Genomic DNA, 6,340 nt, shown 5'->3' with positions numbered 1-6,340 from the left:
CTTGCACAAGGCCCTCACACAGATAGTTTTTTAACTTTAACTTTCACATAAGTCACCTTGAAAGGAGTTAAAAAATACCTGAATATGCAAAAAACTTTGGCCTGAAAAAAAGACGGAACCAAATTTTAGCTAGCCTAATAGAGACCACTTCTCAGTTTTTTCCTAAATTTATCTAACAAGGATTTTAACAGCAAGTGAGCACTCAAAGACAACTTCCACAATTTTTTCATGGCCTCTGCTGATGAAGAGCGCAGCGATGGACTCAGCTCTGTTCTGCTCTTTAACAGCAACACAAAATACACAGGATTTTTCAGAGAAGGCCATGTGTTCCAGGTACTGAGAAAATAGCACTATGTAGTTTGTGATGACCCTAAACCACTCAGACTTTCTCCTGTTCTTTCCCAATAGCTCTTTAAAGGATTTCTCCAGGTTTCTAGATGCCTTTTTCCATCCCAAGCACACTTACATGTCCTCCCACTCTGAAGCTATTTATTGTGCCAGGCTCTGTGTTTTTCTTCCTGAAATTCCTCCACTTTCTGAAGAGGCATTTTCCTATTAAAAAGAATCTTTCATGCCAGGAAAAGGTTAAAGATTTACCATGCATCATCTGGGCTGTGGTACCTTTATATATGCATGTTTTTAGTTTGTTTTAAACAGAGTAAAACCTCAACAGAGCTCATTGCCACTTCATATAACCCTTCTCTAATCATAGGTTAAGCACAAGCATGCAATTACTGATAACTTATCATCTGCCAGTCATCAGAGAAAATATTCTTACCTGCACATTGATTTATAACTAATGATTTGGACCAGGTTATGCACTTGCCTTACACTGGGGAGAAAGCCTGTACTCTGAAATCATTGCAGCTATTTATGTGAGCAACTGCCTGCCAGCTTGAACAAGGGGTTCCTCACAGAGACTCCTAATCCATCGTAATCCATCCTTCAATTTGGTAACAAACAGTGGTTTTGAAGATCTGACTTGTATTGAAATTCAATGTGTTTCCATCTGCTAGCCAAATTTGCACAGTTATACAAACACACTTGGTATCTACAGAGCATTCATTGCTTGCATGTTAGTGTCCTAGAGATGACTTGGGCACCTGTCATTTTCCCTTGATTTAGGAAAGATTTAGAGATTTAGCAAATACTTTAGTTTGTGGGCTTAAAATCCCTTACAAAATCCTAGGTTTTGTGTGCCTTGTATTTAAACCAACATCCTTGAAGAACAGATATTTACATCAATAGAAGTGAAGGTACCTTTTGTTTAATGACTACAGAAAGAGATTTAGGCTATATTTTTCTTTTATGTCCAGGGAAACACATCTTCAACATAGCTAGGAAGAGGTACCTGAAGCTGTGATGGAATGCTTTTGAACTTTTCAACCTGCTGGTTCTCCACTCCCACATCTCCATCGACAAGAGCTGGAGGAGCGTGAGATAAATGCAAACACACAGAATGAAACCTCAGAGCCCAGATTTCCTTCTGCCTGTGGAGAAGCAACAATTATGCCTCTGATTAAAAGAAAGTCTGCAGCAGCCAAGCACTGATCAAGTTTGAGCAGCCTAATGACTTTGCTAGCACATAATGTTTGATAACAATCTCCAGCAGACCACTGATGATACAGATCCCTCCTTTTGGAAGGGAGTGATAAAACCCCCTGTTCTTGCTGATTAACTTGTACATACCAGGCCATGATCCAACAGTTTCTCAGCCACCTGTGCAAGTGAAATGGGGCTCTGCTCTTGCAATATTTTCAGGCTGATAAAAAACAGACCACCTCAACTAATGGCAATTTTTACATAATCCTTTTTATTTTCAAACCAGCCTGCCCACCTTACATTGCATATAAGCCATGGCTGCATTTACAACTGCATCTCCTCCAGAGTTAAGATCTAATGACACATAAGCAAAACCATGCCGTTATATTCCTACAGATGCAACTTAGATCTATATTTTAATTAGGAAACAACTGTGTCTTTATCTAGAGAACAAATAAGTTCTAATAGATCTTAAGTTCATGTAAACTCTGGGTAATTTAAATTGAGTTTGTCTATGAAAAATGTTTACATTTATTGTATGATAGAAGTGGTTGGGATTCACACCTGCTCAAGCAGCTACCAACACATGGACAAGAGTTCTCACCTTTCCAAATATCAGTAACAATTCCTGTTTACCTTTGCATGGTTGTCTGAGCAAAAAGCCATGAAAAAGTAATCCCATAGTGACTGAACTGACTCATTCAATCCCTGCACTGTTCAAACATACACAGAATATGTATACAGGAGTCCACTTGCTGGTTTTGCTTCCTAAGTTTCAAGTTTATGTTCTGGAAATGTCTTCACTTTTCATCATATGAAAAAATCTGGAAAAAATCAGAAGTATGGAGATGAAGTGTTAGTTTCATCCTTCATTTCTATATCCTTTAATATAGCAATAAAATGAAAGCTGTTCCATGCTGACAACCTAAAGGCTACGGGGCACTAAAGTCAATTAAATGGCAATCAAGCCTTCAAGTCACAAAGCAGATATGTCAAAGGCCCTGAGCTGCTTCTAAGGAGAAAACATTCAGTAACCCTCTATTTACACAACTGAAACATCATAAGCATTTTCTCTGAGGAATTTACACCAACAAAACCTTAGCAATTCACTAAATATTCAAACAAAAAAAAGTGATTTCAAAAATCAGACAAAACCTAAATATTTATTAATTACACTGTTGAACCTCAAGTGCCAACAGCACATTTTACCTCCCTAAAGCAAATTCTGAAGTTAGCTAATCAATACTCAAGCAAACTACTGATTTGTTCCATAAATATGAATGCATTCACATGCTTTGCAGTGTAAGGAAAAAATGACATTCCCAGAAAATGACTAAGTTTGAATACTACATCTCCTGGCAAAAAAAAGTTTGAAATTCTGCCAGCTGTATGCAGAAGATAACCTAGCATGACTTTGCTTTCTAGAGGTAGTAACAGACTGATTTCTTTCCCTGCAACAGATTTAGCCAAACACAGTTTTATGCCAGTTTTTCTACTGAAGTAACTGGGGGGGAAAAAAAGCCAAGAACAAAAAAAAAGTCAAAAACATACTAATTTGGTGGAAAAGAGAGGAAGTTTGCAAGAAATATGATTAAAGAGAAAGTGAAAATTTCAGATGCAGATAAAATTATGACTGTATTACCTCAGGGCCTTTTTTTCAATAAGAGATAAGCATTAAAAGTTTCATTCTGGACCTGAGTTTGCTGCCTAACAGCTTAAACATTTACATTTGGCCAAAATAAATGCAAAATGCCACCATTTTAATTGGATGTTATTTGAAAACCTCACAGATGGAAGTAATTCCACAAAACATAAAGCAATTTGGAAACAAAAGCTGCTGGTTTACATCCCCAAGTGAGCATTCAGGCAGACTCACCCAAACAATGATGTTCAGTTTAACCAAACTACCTGATGGGCAAAGATGCTTGTTCCACCTGAGAAAACCCGCCTCCACAAAGTATTTAAATCAGTTTTTAAAGGGAAAAAACCCACAAAGCAGGACTTCCTTTGTCAGAAAGAATGCCCCTCTTCTGGGAAGGTAACCCAGGAAGGAGGGCCAGAGGAAGGAATTAACTTTTGGATCCTGCAACAAAGTGGAGAGCTTTGAAATACCTTCAGGTTTGGTCACCCACAGCAGAAGGAAACCATTGTTTGCTGTCAGTATCTGAGTGTAGGCACAGAGTGGAGGTTTTTGTAGCAGCTGGTGAATGCAGCACCTCCTGAGTGCCTGTTGGACACCCTGCTAAGTTCCCTGCAAAGTAAAGCCCTGAGATTCTTGTCTGCACGTCTGCACTTTGTACTTTACCTGGCAAATTTCCAGCTCACTTTCCACCCAGCCTGGAAATCTGCCCAGAGTGTAGGATGCTAGCAAGCATCATTTGGTTTGTGCTGTTTGGCTTTGTTGTCAACAGTTGGGTTTAAACTCTGCTGTACATCTGGCATGATTTTACAGGCTTATGCTGCTACTCACATTTTCTCAGTATCTCCCATGTTAAAGGTGGGAAGGGAAAGAGAGTATTCTCCTAGACTGCCCATGTTTGAGAATTTTTTGTTCTTCTCAAAATGGACATCCTGACAGAAATAACTGTTTTTCTTTTTTCATTGTGGTATTTCTCCTCCCAGGACAGCAGAGCATCAGGAGTCAATAACCAAGAGAAGCCTCCATAGACAGGATCCATTCTCTGGCCCTTTTGTGGCTCCTCCTTTCCTTCACATGTATGTGTTCCCCTTTTTCACATATCCCAAACCCTTCTCATTCTTCAGGTATAAAGTGTACCTGGAGGAAGGTACAGGAGAGCTGCCCACATGCAGGCAAATTGCTGGTCCCAGACCCGCACTACAGCCTCCATCCAATCACTGCAGACACCTGCCAGGAGCAAGCAGGGCCTATCATGGTCTGGTACCAAGACATGTGGGCAAAAATGTAAAATGACCAACACAAATGCTAACTGAGAGCAGTAGCTGCTTTGGTTTGCGGTTTTTTTCTCATCAACTTCACAAGACTCATGTTTGCATTGACTGGATCTTCAAGTAAACATCATTTTCCTATGACTTGGTACCTGAGAGAGGAGCCCACCAAATGAGGAGCCCACCAAACTCTTGCAGCCCTCCAAGCTGTCTCACTTCTAGGAGAGAAGGAGGTGATGATTCTCCTGGCAATCTCAATCTTTTCACACCCATCTTGGGCATTTTGCATCAGCCATGCTCAAAAACTCTTCTGCCAGTGGCAGAAGTTTTGAGAAAGCTCCAACAAAATTTTTTTCACCCCAGGACATGGAAAGTATACCTCTGTTGCCCTCCTTCTGACCCCCTGAATCAAGGAGAGGTTGTTGTCCTGCTGGTCCAGTCTAACAGATACTCAAGGGCAACCAAATTCTGCATCCTGGCTGGATGTCCTTACACATCTCCTCATGACTGTCCAAATTTCTGTTACAGACAGTTTCCCTCCACTCCTTCTTTCTGACATTTTATCAACAATTCCCCCAGCCTTCAGTGGCTTATAACATCACTTCTGGAAAAAACAAAAATTGCTTTGTTCAACTGGAGCAATATTTCTGTAAACTATTTATAAATCTGTCTTTGCATTTAAGTGGCTGTAAATAGCCAGTGCCACAAACACAGCTGTGCCACATCTCAGGCTGAAAACAAGGGCTTTTCTCTAACCTCCAGGCAATGCTTTCAGTTTTCTAAGTGCCTTTATTCATGGTAGACATAAAACCAACTCACAGCCCCCAAATACTTTTGACTTGTTGGTATGCTAAACCATCCTGATTTGCTGCACACCTCAAATTTCAGTGCAATATGTAAGGATGAGTCAGTAAAATTCATTAACACAAATAAATTAATTAGCCCAAGTAAATGCCTTCTTTTCATTTGAATAAAAGTGGAGAACAAAGAGAAGTCTATCAAAAGTTATTTAGGAAAGGCAAAGTGCATTCAATTAGTCTTTACAGAAATCAGGTGTAACACAAGTCACGCAGCTTTGAAGATTCTTATTTTTTGTGAAAAAACAAAAATTATCATGAGGAAACCCCTGTGACTGCTCAGCAAAGCAGTAACTTACCTCTCCCATATGAACATTTGTTTGGGCTGTTACTGATGAAACAGACCAACTTCAGCTCTGAAGTTTTTCACCAAGACTGAACATCGTCCAGGCCAACACGATTTTAATTGTCACAGACCCAGATGGCAGAAGGACATGAAAAAAGTCACAGGCAGCAAAAAGACACTTCCCCAACTGAAGGTGAGCCTCATAATAAAGCCATATGTCAAGAAACACATGAAGCACACCAATAGGGAATCAAGTGAAGCATGATGATTTAGTCTTTTTTTTTTTTTTTTAAACCCGACAAAAGGCACAAGGTGCCCCTGTCAGATGCCTTAGGGGGAAATCAGCTGAGAGAAGGCATCCTGCCAGCAGCCTGAAGTATCATGGCTATCGCTGAGCTTCCCATGGCCAGCATTAGGTGACAGCTCCTCCTTTCCCACCACAGATGTACAGATTGCTTATTTATCCCTGCAGTATTTATTGGGAGCTTCCTACCTTGCAGCTCAGGTCTGTCTTCCAAATGCACATTACACTGTGACCTCACAGCTGTGCTGAATTCTGTAATGCTATTCTCTGTCAGCACAGGGATTTAACAGAAAATCTAATGTGGATAAGCAGAGATATGCAATGTCTGACAGATGAAAATGGTGCTAAGAGCAGCAATACCTACATAGCGCTGGTGGTGCAGAAGAGGAGAAATTTGTTTTCCATGGAATGTCCACAGGGACCATCAAGAAAAAGCTACCACAT

The 6,340-nt window shown here is 40.2% G+C and overlaps 1 long non-coding RNA gene across 1 annotated transcript; it reads right to left on the bottom strand.

Annotated features, from left to right (window-relative positions):
• Positions 1-1,358: 1,358 nt before the first annotated feature.
• Positions 1,359-6,107, bottom strand: LOC135300097 (uncharacterized). The gene is made up of 3 exons (XR_010361978.1): positions 6,086-6,107; positions 2,179-2,366; positions 1,359-1,490 (listed from the first exon to the last, which is right to left on the bottom strand). It is a non-coding gene; the product is annotated as an uncharacterized LOC135300097 (long non-coding RNA).
• Positions 6,108-6,340: the final 233 nt, after the last annotated feature.

The sequence above is a fragment of the Passer domesticus genome, chromosome 4 (assembly GCF_036417665.1).
Source record: "Passer domesticus isolate bPasDom1 chromosome 4, bPasDom1.hap1, whole genome shotgun sequence".
Classification (NCBI taxonomy): Eukaryota; Metazoa; Chordata; class Aves; order Passeriformes; family Passeridae; genus Passer; species Passer domesticus.
Note: the sequence above shows the minus strand (reverse complement) of the source record. Positions and strands in the feature narration are given on the sequence as shown.